The sequence below is a fragment of the Colobus angolensis genome, unplaced genomic scaffold (assembly GCF_000951035.1).
Source record: "Colobus angolensis palliatus isolate OR3802 unplaced genomic scaffold, Cang.pa_1.0 Scaffold12, whole genome shotgun sequence".
Lineage (NCBI taxonomy): Eukaryota > Metazoa > Chordata > Mammalia > Primates > Cercopithecidae > Colobus > Colobus angolensis.
The window spans coordinates 3733244-3748086 of NW_012113141.1; the positions used below are offsets into that span (position 1 = coordinate 3733244).

The 14843-nt window shown below is 48.8% G+C and overlaps 1 pseudogene; it reads right to left on the bottom strand.

Annotated features, from left to right (window-relative positions):
* The window catches only part of LOC105502867, a 13635-nt pseudogene extending 10173 nt beyond the window's left edge, over positions 1-3462 (bottom strand).
* Between the last annotated feature and the right edge of the window lie 11381 nt (positions 3463-14843).

Here is a 14843-nt window from a genome sequence, read left to right on the forward strand (position 1 = left end):
GCAAGTTTATTTTGGTCACCTAGCTTCAGGGAAAGAAGGTGGGTAGGGAGAAGTCTGTCGGCCTCCGGCAAAGGAGGCCGGCAGAGTCCCCCTGTAGGGCTCTCGGACGGAGTTCCCACAGTCCTGACATCCCGACAGGAGTGGGGCTGTGAGAAGGCCACGTGGCTCACTGGAGGAGAGCAGCTTTTCTAGGAGTGGGAGGGCAATAGGCGGGGCACGGGCGTGTCGGGGGGCGTTCCACAGGTGCGACCAGGTAACTCTTGGTCTCTTTGGATTGACGTCACCTGGCGCATGCCCAGCTGATCTGCACCTTCCCAGGTCCCGGCTGCATGTTCGCGCGCGCGGGCAGAGCTGGTGGTGAAGAAGAACCCGGAAGTGCACCATCTTGCCTCCGTTCGTCCAAACATGTAGGACCACAGGTGTGTGTTTAAAATTTTTTTTTTTTGAGACGGAGTCTGGCTCTGTTGCCCAGGCTGGAGTGCAGTGGCCCTATCTCAGCTCACTGTAAGCTCCGCCTCCCGAGTTCACACCATTCTCCTGCCTCAGCCTCCCAAGTAGCTGGGACTACAGGCACCCGCCACCTCGCCCGGCTAGTTTTTTGTATTTTTTAGTAGAGACGGGGTTTCACCGTGTTAGCCAGGATGGTCTCGATCTCCTGACCTCATGATCCGCCCGTCTCGGCCTCCCAAAGTACTGGGATTACAGGCTTGAGCCACCGCGCCTGGCCTAAAATTTTTTTTTTAATAGAAACGAGGTCTTGTGTTGCCCAGGCCTTGAACTCCTGAGCTCCACTCCCTTTTGAACAACAACAACAAACCCCTCACTTGCTGATTGACATTATTCTTACTGTACTATGACTGAAATGTGTATAAGACCAGGCATAAACACCTTAGACTTAAAGTTTTTACAAAACTATTTAAAAAACCAGGAAATAGTAGTAAAACTAGAAAGCCAACTCATTTTCAATGAACAATGTGACTTTAATTGGAAGGATGTTAACTGCACGTACACTGCCAACCTTGGGTTGATGGAGAGAACTGTGCCCTTGGACCTCTCCTGTGTCCCCTGCCTCTGTTTCTTGGGCCTGCTGTACAGGAAAGTATTAATAATGTTGGGCTGATGGGACGGTTTGGGGTAATCAGACCTCACATTTAAGCCTAGACTGCACGTGAGCAATCCCTGAATGTCTGTTTTAATAGGGCATCACCTGATACCTGGAAAGCTGGCTTGTTTGATTGAAGATAAGCATGGAATAGTGGCATTATTGAAATCTGCTTGTAGTGGCTCTTAAACCCACTTCTTGTAGGAACCAGGAATTTGGCACAGAGATGGACTTTGCTCAGTTCACGCAGATGCTCTCAACATGCACATGGTCCTGACTGCTAAGAAGCTGGGCCTTTGAGTGGGCACCTCCAGGCTGCCATGTGCTGTGGGGTGGCTCTGTTCTTCCTCCACACCTCCTTTTTTTCCTGTTTGAATCACAACCTTTCTTTATGCTGTGTGAGATGATACCATTTGGCCTTCATGGAGAAGGAACTGGATTGTAAACACAGGAGCAAACTTGAGGCTCAAATTGTAGGGCACTGCTTGCTTATGAGATGAGTATTCAGAGGACCAGGGGATGCTCTCATTACTTTTTGAAATTAACATTAAAAATAATCCTTTTAAAGTGTACAATTCAGTGGCATTTAGTACATTTGCAATGTTGCGCAACCATCACTGCAAACATTTCCAGTTCCAAAACATGTTCATCACCCCAAAAGGAAAACTCCATCTATCCATTAAGTAATCCCTCCCAGTTTCCCCTCCCCCAGCCTTTGGCAACCATGGATCTGCATTCTGTCTCTGGATTTACCTATTTTGGATAGTTTGTATAAGGGGAATCATGTTATATGTGACCTTCTGTGTCTGGCTTTTTTCACTTAGCATAGTGTTCAGGGCTCATCTCTGTTGTAGCAAGTATCAGTACTCCATTCCTTTTTATGGCTGAATAGCTTTCCATTGTATGGATAGGCCACAGTTTGTTTATTCATTTATTGTTTGATGGACATTTGGGTTGTTTCCACCTTTCAGCTATTGTGAATAGCTGTTTGGCTGCTATGAATGTTCATGTACAAGCATTTGTTTGGATACTTGTTTTTGATTCTCTTGGGTGTATACTCAGCAGTAGGATTGCTTGGTCATATGGTAAGTCTTTAACTTTTTGAGTTTGATGTTCTGGAATTAGACAGTGGCGATGGTTGTACAACTTTGTGAATATACTAAAAAACATTAAGTCATATACAGACGATCTCTGACTTACGATGGTTCCACTTAACGCTTTTTCAACTTAACGATGGGTATATCTGGATATAACTCCGTGGCAAGTCAAGGACCTCCTTACATCCTGTGATTTGTATCACTCTACCATTGTAAAGTTGAAAAAGTGTAAGTGGAACCATCGTAAGTCAAGGACTGTCTGCTGTGTTACCAGAATTAAATACGTGTTTGACTTTTTTTTTTTTTTTTTGAGACAGAGTCTTGCTCTGTCACCCAGGCTGGAGTGCAGTGGCGCGATCTTGGCTCACTGCAACCTCTGCCTCCTGGGTTCAAACGATTCTCCTGCCTCAGCTTCCTGAGTAGCTGGGATTACAGGTACCCACCACCACGCCTGGCTAATTTTTGTGTATTTAGTAGAGATGGGGTTTCACCATGTTGGCCAGGCTGGTGTAGAACTCCTGACCTCAGGTGATCCGCCCACATCAGCCTCCCAAACTGCTGGGATTACGGGCATGAGCCACCTCACCCGGCCTTGACTTATGATATTTATAATTTATGATGGGTTTGTCAGAATGAAACCCCATGGTTACATCAAGGAGCATCTGTACTTTAAAGCGTTAATTTTATGGTATGTGAATTATATCTCAATTTAAAAATTTCACAGATCCCTAAGCAGGCATTCATGGAGTCTGGATTGAGTCATGTTCTCAGTTTTGGCAACCCAGGGTCCTGCGTCACCTCTTGGGAATCCTGGGGTCTCCCTTGGTGGGTGAGGACACTGTGTCTCACTCCATAGTCCCATTTTTGGGAGTAGTTGGTACGAGCTATAGGAAACAAATGGGCTCACTGGCTGCCTGCCCCCCTACCTTGGCTCATTCTGGCCCTTTCCAGCTGCTGCTGCTGCTTCCTTGTTTTGAGTCAGGGCCTTGCTCTGTTGCCCAGGTTGGAGTGCAGTGGCATGATTGCAGTTCACTGCAACCTTGAACTCCTGGGCTCAAGTGATCCTCCCACCTCAGCTGCTCAAAATGTTGGAATTACAGGCATGAGTTACCCCTTGTGGCTCGTTTATGGTGCCTAAACAAGAGGTGCTTACTGTAGAACTGTTTCCTTAGTTTCCCCACCCATGAAGTGGGTCTGTGAGTAGCCCAGCCATGGCCACAGCCTGGGCTCTGCAGACAGTGATGTCCGTCGCGGGTCAGACATGCCGCGCTGACTTCCTCTCCGGATCCTCTTTTCCTCTGTCTTTTGTGTTGCTTTCCACAGTGGCCTGTGTGAGCCTCAGGACCAGTTCCTCTTTTGTGATGCTGCTTCCTTCTAAGATTGCAGCTGAGGGCGGCAGTGGCCCCCTTCCCTTGTCTGTCTGTTCAGTCCTCACTGCACACTCACTTCCCCCTAGTCTGGCCCGTCTCAGTTGGCAGCAACCCCATGCTTCTAGGTGTCCAGGCTAAACACTGCAAAACTGTCCGTGGTTTCTCTCTTTCTCTTACACTTCAGAAAAGATGTGCCAGGAGGTTCACTGGCCTCACCTTCAGCATGGATGCAGGATGAGCCATGTCTTCACCTGTCCTCTGCCGCCGGCTCCACCTCCAGCATCACCTGCACTGTTGCAGTGCCATCTGATGTTTCTGCTGGTTTCTGCCCTTGTCCCCAGCCGACTCTTCTAACACAGCAGCTAGCAGACCTTGTCAGAACTTAAAACTCAGGTCAGAGCACTTCTGTGTTCCAAGCTCCCTAGGGGCTCCCTGTATCCTTACAGTGAAAGCCAGTGTCCTTACTGTGGCTTCCAGGGCACCACCAGCCAATACCTAGCCTCATGCTCACCTTGTCGCAGCCCCACTGGCTAGCTCATGACTCTTTCAATACCCTAGGATCACCCCACCACAGGACATTTGCATAGGCTAGCCCTGCCACCTGGGGTGCTTTTTCTCCAGAGAGGCACAGGGCTGCTGCGCCACTTCCTTCAGGTCTTTACTCTCATGTGAGGCCTCCCCTGCATACCTTGTCTAAACTTTCACTTCTTGCCTGCATCTCCTTGTGTACTATTTTACTAATTTATATAGTTTATTTCTGTGTCTCTTGCTAGGGTGCATGAGGCAGGGATTTTTGCTCTGTATTTCTGGCTCTTAGAACAGTGCCTCACACATAGGTGGTGTCCCAGAAATGTTTGTAGGATGGCTACAGGAAGAGAGAATGCATGAGCCCATTTTACAGATAAGAAAATGATCCTCAGAAAGGTGGAGTGGAACCTGGTCTCTTGACTCCCTGGCCAGGGCCTTCTGGCTGACCACAGTTGCCACCTCTTCTTCCTCATATCCCTGACTCCAGAACAGCCTTGTGAACCTTGTGGGTTTGAGTGTTCAGAGCTCCCTTAGAAGTTCCCCTGGTCAGCGGGGTAATGATGGAACTGGCAGCTACCTCCGGGCATTTGCATGGAAAGGATGGTAAGAGCCTGCTCCTGTGGACAGGGGCTTGCTCTGTGTGAAGCACTGGGCTTGGCAGGTTACAGGGATTTCTCAGTTAAGTCTCACAGCATCCTGTGGAAGGGGACTGGTCATGTCTCCCATTCTGCAGACAACGAAGTAGGGAGCTTTTATGTGGGCAGAAATGAAAAAGATTGGTAACATGTTGAACTAGGCAGGATGTGGGGGAGCTGGCTTTCTTAAGCATGAAGCAGCGTTGGTTGCTGTATAAAATGCAACAACCTTTTGGAAAAGTAATTTGGCAGTATCTCTGAAAGTTGTTTCAGTGCACATCTCTATCTCAGCCGCCCGAATTCTGGTAACCTGTCCTAAAGAAGTAGACTATCAGGATGCAAGGCTGTGTGCACAAGGATTTCGCAGCAGTAAACCGGAGACTCGCTGTCTCCTTTCAGTTCTGTGTTTTTCCCACCGCAGGGCATCTGCACGGGCCATTCCTTCTGCTGCTGGGCATGCATCTTCACATGGCCAGGGCCTTCCTGTCTTCATACGTCGGCATAGGCCTTCCATGACTGTCATATCTAGAATATGTCCTTTCCCTATCTTCCCCATCTTCTAGCTCAGCCTCAGCCCCTGGTAGCCCACATCACAATGTATACAGTGTATCATAATCGTATCCCCTGGTGGACTCCCTCCCTCCCTCCCTCTCTTGTTGGAAGATCTGCTCCATGAGGGTCCGGGTCTGTGCCTGTCTGGTTGACAGGGTCAGTACTTCGCAGCTGTTTGTTGAATGAGTGGTGATGCAATGAAATGGCTTGCCACCATTAAGCAGACAGGGTTGGAATTACCTGTATAGGCTGGGAGGGGTGTTTGTATTAAAACACTGGTTTTAATACACCGGTGTTGGAATTACCTGTATTGGCTGGGAAGGGTGTTTGTGTTGTCCTGTTAAGGGCAAAAGTTTGTTGCACAAGGAAGCTTAAGGGGTGGACTTGGATGGGGATGGGAAGGACATAAGCATTTTCTGTATAGACTTTTGACTTGTGACAGTAAATACAAGTTACTTTTGTAATCAAAAATCTCGTAGGCTGGGGTAGGCTGGGTGTGGTGGCTCACACCTGTAATCCCAGCACTGTGGGAGGCTGAAGCAGGAGGATCACTGATGCCCAGGAGTTTGAGTGGAGCCTGGGCAACACAGTGAGATCCTTGTCTCTACAAAAATAAAAAAAAATTAGACAGCTGTGGTAGTGTGTACCTATAGTTCGCCAGATACTTGGGAGGTTGAGGTGGGAGGATTGCTTGAGTCTGGGAGGTCGAGGCTGCAGTGAGTCATGATTGCACCACTGCATTCCAGCCTGGGCAACAGAGGGAGACTCTCAAACAACAACAACAACAACAACACCTGGTTAACCAACAACAAAATAAAAAAAAAGGGGAAAAGACTATCATCCCATTAGGGAATATCAGAACTTGAACTCTGGTCTTTCGGACTCCCAGCCCATGTTCTTACCCATAACCCAACCCTTGCCATATTTCAACACACAACCTCTTAGTATAGCCTCACTGCAGTCCTCAGGGGAAAGCAGAGTATGAGTTATTAGCTATTTCTATTTTATTTTGTCAATTGAGATCTAATTTCCAGATAGTGAATCAAGGCATAGCTTGATGAGTTGCTGCGGTTTTATCACTTGTGTCTCCCTACCCAGATCAAGGTGTAGAAGATTTCCAGTGCCCCAGAGGTCCCTGGTGCCCCTTCTCGGTCCTTTCCCCCACCCTCCCACCCCTGCAGGTAGTCACTCTCTTGACGGCTTTCCCCAGGATCAGTCCTGCCTATTCTTGAACTTTGTACAAGTGGACTAACACGGTATGAGCTGCTTTTATCTGGTATCTTTCATTCCACATCAGCCCCGAGGGAGTCACCTGTGTGGCTGCAGGTATCAGTGGTTTGTTCCTTTCCTTGCTGAGTAGGGTTCCTTGGTAGGGACACTTTGCTGATTCTTGTTCTTATTGTTGGGCGTTTGCCATGTTTCCATTTTTGGTCCTTGTGGATAAAGCTGCTGTGAACATTTTTGTGTCTTTTGATGAACATGAACACCCGCTTCTCTAGGACGTAGAGCCAGGTGTGAACTGCTGGGTGCTGGGGTAGAATCCTCCTTTCACCAAGAGGGAGACGGAGGAGGTTCCAGAGGGTCTGAGAGAGGAAGAGCCTTGTCCAGGGTCACATGGTAACTCGATTAGCCTGTCTAACCCTCTTCCTCCCTTCACCTTCCAGTCTTACCAACCTCCCACCCCCAGCTGCAGCCTCGTGGGAGAGTGGTCAGGCTGGAGTTGGGGGTGAGGAGCTTCTGGAGGGCCGTATTTCCAAGTCTCGTTTCACTGTGTGTGCCCACGAAGCAGCAGTCTTCTCTGCCTTCCTCGCCCGCCTCCTTCCCCATCCCTGGCTCCAGAGAGAGTGGCTAGACTGTAGTTTGCCCTTGTGTTGGTTGGTGCTGGGAGAGATGAGGAGGGCTTGCTGTTTTTTGGATGTTGGTGCTATGGGCTGGCCAGGCACAGACCCTAGTCAGCACATAGGGGCTGTCCTGGCATCTTGAGCCTGGGACGGCGCACATTCGTGAATGAAGATCTGAGCAGGGCCCCACACACACCTTCCACCCACACGTGCTCCTGGAGGGCGCAGGTGTGCACAGATGCCTCGCTCAGGCCCAGCCTGTCTGGGGCCAGTGCACGCCTAGCCACGAGGCCGCCAACTCCCTGACCCGAGGTAGCGTTTGGGTCTTTCCTCAGCTCCTGTTGCACAGCTCTCCTGACTGTGCCAACTCTCTGGGTGGTGATGCCTTTAGCTCTTTCCATATCTGCTCCATCTCTCCATCCTGAGCTGTGCAGGGGTGGAGACGGAAATGAACAGAGGCATTAAAAACTTCTGTTTTTTTTTTGAGACAAAGTCTTGCTCTGTCACCCAGTCTGGAGTGCGGTAGTAGCACGATCTCAGCCCACTGTAACCTCCGCCTCCTGGGTTCAAGCGATTATCTTGCCTCAGCCTCCTGAGTAGCTGGGACTACAGGCGTGTGCCACCGTGCCTGGCTGATTTTTTGTGTGTGTGTATTTTTAGTTAGAAACAGGGTTTCACTGTGTTAACCAGGATGGTCTTAATCTCCTGACCTCATGATCCATCCGCCTCGGCCTCCCAAAGTGCTGGGATTACAGGCATGAGCCATGTGCCTGGCCTATTAAAAACATTTTTAAATGAGGCTTTAATTTTCTTTTACGATGGTAAAATATACATAGCATAAAATTTGCCATTTTGGCCATTTAAAATTGTATAATTTAATGTCATTAAGAACATTCACATTGTTGTGCACCCATCACCACCATCCAGACCCAGAGCTTTTCCTTCTTTCCAAACTGAAACTCTGCACCATTAAACACTAACTCCCCACTCCCTCTCCTCCAGGCCCTGGCACCCACAGTTTGACTTCCTGTCTCTGAATGTGACCAAGGTATCTCATATTAGTGGAATCGTACAACATTTCTTCTTTTGTGTCTGGCTTATTTAAACATGTAACATAATGTCCTCAAGGTTCATCCATATTATAGCATGTGTCAGAATTCGTTTCTTTTAAAAAATGTTAACATTTATTTTTCTTTAGAGATGGGGTTTTGCTCTTTCACCAAAGCCAGAACGAGCACAGAGGCATGGTCCTAGCTCACTGCAACCTCAAGTTCCTGGGCTCAAGCAATCCTCCTGTTTCAGCCTCCCGAGTAGCTGGTACCACAGGAGCGTGCCACCACACCCGGCTAATCTTTAAAATTATTTTTTGTAGAGATGAGATCTTGTGTTGCCCAGGCTGGTATCAAACTCCTGGCTTCAAGCAGTCATCTTGCTTTAGTCTCCCAAAGTGTGGAGATAACAAGCATGAGCCACTCTGCCTGTCCTGTTTTGTTTTTTTGAGGCTGTAATTGTTCTTTTGAGTATATTTGAAAGGTATTGCACAGACCGGGCGCGGTGGCTCACTCCTGTAATCCTAGCACTTTGGGAGGCCGAGGTAGTAGATCACTTGAGGTCAGGAGTTTGAGACCAGCCTGGCTAACATGGTAAAACCCTGTTTCTACTAAAATACAAAAAATTAGCCAGGCGTGGTAGTGCACGCCTGTAATCCCAGCTACTTGGGAGGCTGCGGCTGGAGAATTGCTTGAGCCTAGGAGGCAGAGGTTACAGTGAGCCGAGATCGCCCCGTTGTACTCCAGATTGGGCAACAAGAGCAAAACTTTGTCTCAAAAAAAAAAGGAGAAAAAAAGGTATCATACATCTTTGGGATTAAGTGAGGGGATCAGCTTGATGGTGAGAGTGGCAATAAATAGCATTTATTATGTTTACCAGGTGCTAGCACTTTCCTTACATTGTCTCATGTAATCCTTACCACATCCCTATGAAGTAGGTATTAACATTATCCTTATTTTACAGATAAGGGAACTAGGCTCATAGAAGTTCAGTAACTTAGCCAAGGTCACACAGGAAGTTGTGGGCCAGCTGGGTTTGGATGCCAGTTCTACCTGGCTCTACAGCCAGTGCTGTGTGTTCCTGACCCCAGCTCTGGCTCTGGCCCTTCCTTCAATACCAGGCTTAGAGTTATTTCTTCAAATCCTTCTTGTCACCTCTCTGGCCTGAGTGTGGAGTTGATTGGTGCCATGGTATGGGCCCCTTCTCCCAGCTCCAGGTCCCCTTCCTGGGCCCCAGCTTCTTCTGAAAGCCTCTTTATGCAGCCTCTGGGCCAGGCGGGAGTGTCTGCAGGGAGGTGGGCCTCAAAGCCTGTAGCGTGAGGCTGGCAGGGGAGGCCTGGCCTGGGGCGGCCACACGGCAGGATGTCCCTCTTGGCAGGACTTTCCGTGCAAAAAACAGCTACCAGGACTTCAGGATGGAAGGGACAGATAAACAGGAAGAGGGAGAGCTTAAAAATATTTTTCTTCCTCTCCCATGGCCTGGCATTTTCTCCCTGCCCCTCCCTCTGCCACTGGAGGTTTGAGGTGGTAGAGCACTGCCCGAAGCTGCCCGGGGGGCCTAGAGAGCCACAGCTGGCAGGTGCAGGTTTCAGTCTTGTGGGTTTTGTTTTGCCTGATGGGCTGGTGTGAGCCTAGGCATTGGGGGCCAGATGGCCTGAGTTTGAATCTTTGCTCCACTGTTTCTTTGCCGTGGGTTCTAGGCCAAGTCACTCAGCCTCCTGGTGCATCAGAATGGCCACAGTCTGTAGCCGCAGGGCTATTTGGAGAAATGATATGGCAGTGACTCTTTGCCACGCCCCAGCTGTGGCACTCAGGTGGATCTGTACAGAGGATTTCTCAGTTAGTCCCCATGGCCTCAGAGTGGGCGTGGACATGGGCTTCACTGACAGATGTTGAAGCATAGAGAGGTGGAGCTTCAGTCAGGGGCATCAGGCTGCTCATGGTGGAGCTGAGGCTCGAGCCCAGGCAGTCTGCACTCAACACCCTGCTTGCTCGTTGGTCTGGCATGTGGTACAGACCTTGACACATGGTACTGTTGGTACTGTGAACTTCTTTCTTAGTTTGATTGGGGTTGGTGGGGTGGTGGGGTGAGCTTTGCGCCCCGGATGTCGCAGAGCAATACCCACCCCCTTGTTCAGGTGCCTCCACATGTTGCCTCCTCCCTGCAGCCCCACTAGGTGGACACAGGCCGTGGTTGTGCTTCTAGCCTATTGCCACAGCTGGGCAGCACATCACACCCTGCAGAGCAACACGTAAGATCCTGGCATGGTCCCCAGGGACTGGGGTTTGGCCTACCCCACCTCATCCTATATTCTGGCCTCACAAGCTCCTTAATTCTTCCCACAATACTGTGCAGGAAGCACCTCTGTCTCCATGCTGCTCTGTCTGCACAGAGTGCGCTTCCTCCCCCTTCCTGTCTGTCAAATGTTGCTCATCCTTTAGGGCCCAGCTCAGCTGCATCCTCTTTCAGGAAGCCTTCCCCGAGTTCCTGACCATCAGTTAACATCTTCCACTGTGCAGCTCAGTATGATGGGACAGGTGCTGGAGTCCCTGCGCTTCTGTCAGCCTCTCCAAGCCTCAGTTTCCTTATGTGTGGATTGGGGATTATAGGGGTGGGGGAGAGGAGAAAGCTTGAACTCTTTTGCTCTGGTCCATGTGGAGTTGGCTGGAGCCGGTGCAATATGGCCCTCTTAGGGTTAAGTTCCTCCCATGCCAGGAGCGGAAGTGAAGAGGACAATGTGTGAAATGAAGTCACTTCCCTGCCGGGGGTCTGCCGTGTGCCTGGCCTTCTGCAGTAAATCCTGCTTCCTCCTTGGTCTCTGTATGCCCACCCATTCCTGGCTCCCATGACCCCACAGACCACCAGCAGGTGGGGGCTCCTGATGGAATGTCTTTCATCCGGCGAGGTCACTTCCTGTCTGGATAAGCCATCCCACTGTTCCTGCCACTGAGGGAGGCTACATGAGGTCAAGTGCAATGCCCAGCCTGCTCCTTTTACTCCTGGATATGCTGAGGCCCAGGGAGGGGAGAGGATTTCCTGGGGTCAGGCCTCCGGACCACACTCCAATTGTGGGGAGGACTTTGTGGGCCAGGGTGCCTCCTGTGGTTGTTTCTGGGGAAAACCAGGCCTCACAGGCCCGCTGCATGAGGTGAGGAAGTTTCTCGGCCTCCGTGGGCCTTCTTGGAACCTGGGGGAGCCTGGGTGTAACAGCTACCCTGAGAACTAACCTGGTCTGGACAGGACATCGTGGCCTTATTTAACCTTCACTGCCCTGCAGGAGAGCAAGGCTCAGAGAGGCCAAGCCATGGGCCTCTGGTGAGGGACGGCGCCGGGGTCTGCGAAGCTCCTTCTGACCCCACTGGCCAGTTTTCCCACGGGAAGGTGTTGAGCGTTCCAGCACTGGCACCTCGGGAGCGTCCTTACCCCGTGGGGTCAGGGTCTCTTGGGCTGTAAAGTTGATGCAGAACCATGGTTGCTGGTGTCAGTGGCCACTGTGTAGTTTTTTTTTTTTTGTCTTTCTTTTTTCTCTAAATAGTGTATTTTTACTGTAGGGAAATGAGAGAAAATAAAGATATCCAGGAAGTTGAGAAAAATCATCTGAGATCCCATTTTCCAGAGATAACCACGGTTCACCATTGATGTTTTGAGATTCGTCCTTCCAGACATTTTTCCTCTGTGTGTGTGTGTGTGTGTGCGCGCGTGCGTGTGCATGCATATCTATGTTCATGCACATTTGTCCCCCTTTTTAATGGAACAAAACTCTAAAATACTGTGGTGTCTATTTTTTTTTAAAACTAGACATATAGTAGATACTTTTCTACACCAGTAAATAAGCTGCTACTTCATTCGAAGTTTAACATCCATAAAAGAGCCAAGGACAGTGGCTCATGCCTGTAGTCCCAGCGCCCTGGGAGACTGAAGCAGGAGGATTAGTTAAGGCCGGGAATTTGAGACCAACCTGGGCAACATAGTGAGACGAGACCCCCATCTCTACAAAAAACACAGACTTCTGTATCCCAGCACCACACCCTGCCCTCTTCCTGCTCTCAACAGGATTTCTTGCCTGACTTTCAACATCATAGACTGGTTTTGCCTGTTTCTGAGTTTTAGATATATGGAATCATGTAGTATTTGCTTATGTTGGCTTTTTTCGCTCTGTGTCCTCTTAAGGATGTTCATCTGCTGCTCCATCCATTTTCATGACCTTAATGATGTCCATGATAACATTCAACTTCAAGCACTGTTGGAGTGAAAGACATTTCTAATCTTTCACTAATATCAACAAAATGGTACTGGATACCTTTGTGGCCCTGTCTTTCCCTGCTTCCTTTGGATACATTGATAGAAGGATTGCAGGGTCAAAGGGTCTGCAGGACAGTTTTGTTGATATTAGTGAAAAACTAGAAATATCTTTCACACTCACAGTGGTTGAAGTCGAATGTATCATGGATGTCATTGTGTAGTCATGAAAATGGATGGAGTGGTGGATGAATATCCCTAACAGGATATGGGGCGAAAGAAGCCAACATAAGCAAATACTACCTGGTTCCATTAATCTAAAAAGGCCATTTTAAAGATATTTTAGAATTATTACCGGTTTACATCCTGCCAGGTGCTCAGGAGAGAGCCCGTCCCCAGTGCCCATGCTCACATGGGCGTTTCCACCCTGGTTCACTTCCAGTGTGATGATGGACACTGCGTGATTCTCATTGTTTCTGGGTCTGGTCTTTTCTCTCCCCTCCCCTGTGGTTGTTTCTGGGGAAAACCAGGCCTCACAGGCCCGCTGCATGTCTCACGTGCAGCGCCTTCCCTCCCCTCGCCTCACGTCTCCTCTCCTCCCCTCCGCTCTCCTCTTTTCTTTCAGAGTTTCGCTCTTGTTGCCCAGGCTGGAGTGCAGTGGCATGATCTCGGCTCACTGCAACCTCCACATCCTGGGTTCAAATTCTCCCGCCTCAGCCTCCTGAGTAGCTGGGATTGCAGGCATGCACCACCATGCCCAGCTAATTTTGTATTTGTAGTAGAGACAGGGTTTCTCCATGTTGGTCAGGCTGGTCTCAAACTCCTGACCTCAGGTGATCTGCTTGCCTTGGCCTCCCAAAGTGCTGGGATTACAGGAGTCAGCCACCGTGCCCGGCCGATTTCTAGGTTTTCCATTACAAGTTAGGTTGGACATTGTGTCTCATGTTCATTGACCATTTGTATTTCTTCTCTTTCTATTTTGCTTGTTATTTTTGGTCTGCTTTACTTTCAAGATGTACTTGTTTTCCCATTTGTTTGAAAAATAATCCGTATGTTGAATGAGATAATAGGCCGGGCACAGTGGCTCATGCCTGTAATCCCAGCACTTAGGGAAGCCAAGGTGGGTGGATCACCTTAGGTCAGGAGTTCGAGAACAGCCTGGCCAACATGGCGAAACCCTGTCTCTACTAAAAATAAAAGAATTAGCCAGGCGTGGTGGCATGTGCCTGTAGTCCCAGCTACTCAGCAGGCTGAGACATGAATCGCTTGAACCTGGGAGGTGGAGGCTGTGGTGAACCTGTATCACGCCACTGCACTCCAGCCTGAGTGACAGAGCGAGACTCTGTCTCAGAAGAAAAAAAGAGAATGAGAAATAATAAAAATACGTTGAAAATATTTTTATCCAGTTTGTCATTTGCCTTGTAACTTCGTGTTTTGTTTTTTTCTGATTGGTCAAAAGCTGATTATTTTTTATGCAGTCTGATCTATCCATCTTTAACTATGTGTTCTGCCTCCAGAATTTTGTGTAGAAAGTTCTTTTCTGCCCCAAGATTATACAAATATTTACTTACGTTCTCTTCTTTCATGTCTGTGGCTTCCCTCGTATCACGTCTTCTTTTATCCTTCTGCACTTCCTTTGGGAGAGTAATGTAAGATGAGGGGCAGCTATAAAGAGCATGCCCGGGAAGCCTGGCTGCCTGACTTTGAGCCCTGCTCAGCCACCTGCGCACCCTTGGGGCAAGTTAACCTGGACTGTCTGGGCCTCAGTGTCTGCACCTGCAAAAATGGGAGTGAGGTAAGGGCTATGAAGGTGAAATCAAACTGTTTGTAAACGTATTCTCAGGGCTCCTTTACACTTAAAAATTGATGACTCTAAGAGCTTCTGTGTGGCTTATATACATATATCAATAGCTACCACACTGGAAATTGAAACAGTTTATTTAAAACACATATTTTGGCTGGACACAGTGGCTCACGCCTGTAATCCCAGCACTTTGGGAGACCGAGGTGGGCAGATCACCCGAGGTCAGGAGTTCGAGACCAGCCTGGCCAACATGGTGAAACCCTACTAAAAATACAAAAATTAGGCATGGTAGCACGTGCCTGTGATCTCAGCTACTCGGGAGGCTGAGGCAGGAGAATCGCTTGAACCTGGGAGGTGGAGGTTGCAGTGAGCCGAGATTGCACCATTGCATTCTGGCCTGGGTGACAGATCAAGACTTCGTCTCAGAAAACTAACAAACAAAAACACATATTTATAAATTCATTTATAACAAACCTATTATATGGCAACATAAATAAAGTCTATTATTTTTCCTGGAAAATATATGTTCCAAAACAAAAAATTGAATGGGAAGAGTGGCATTACCTTACAGATTTGCAAGCCTCTTTCGTGTCTGGCTTAGCAGAAGACAGCTAGATTCTCATGT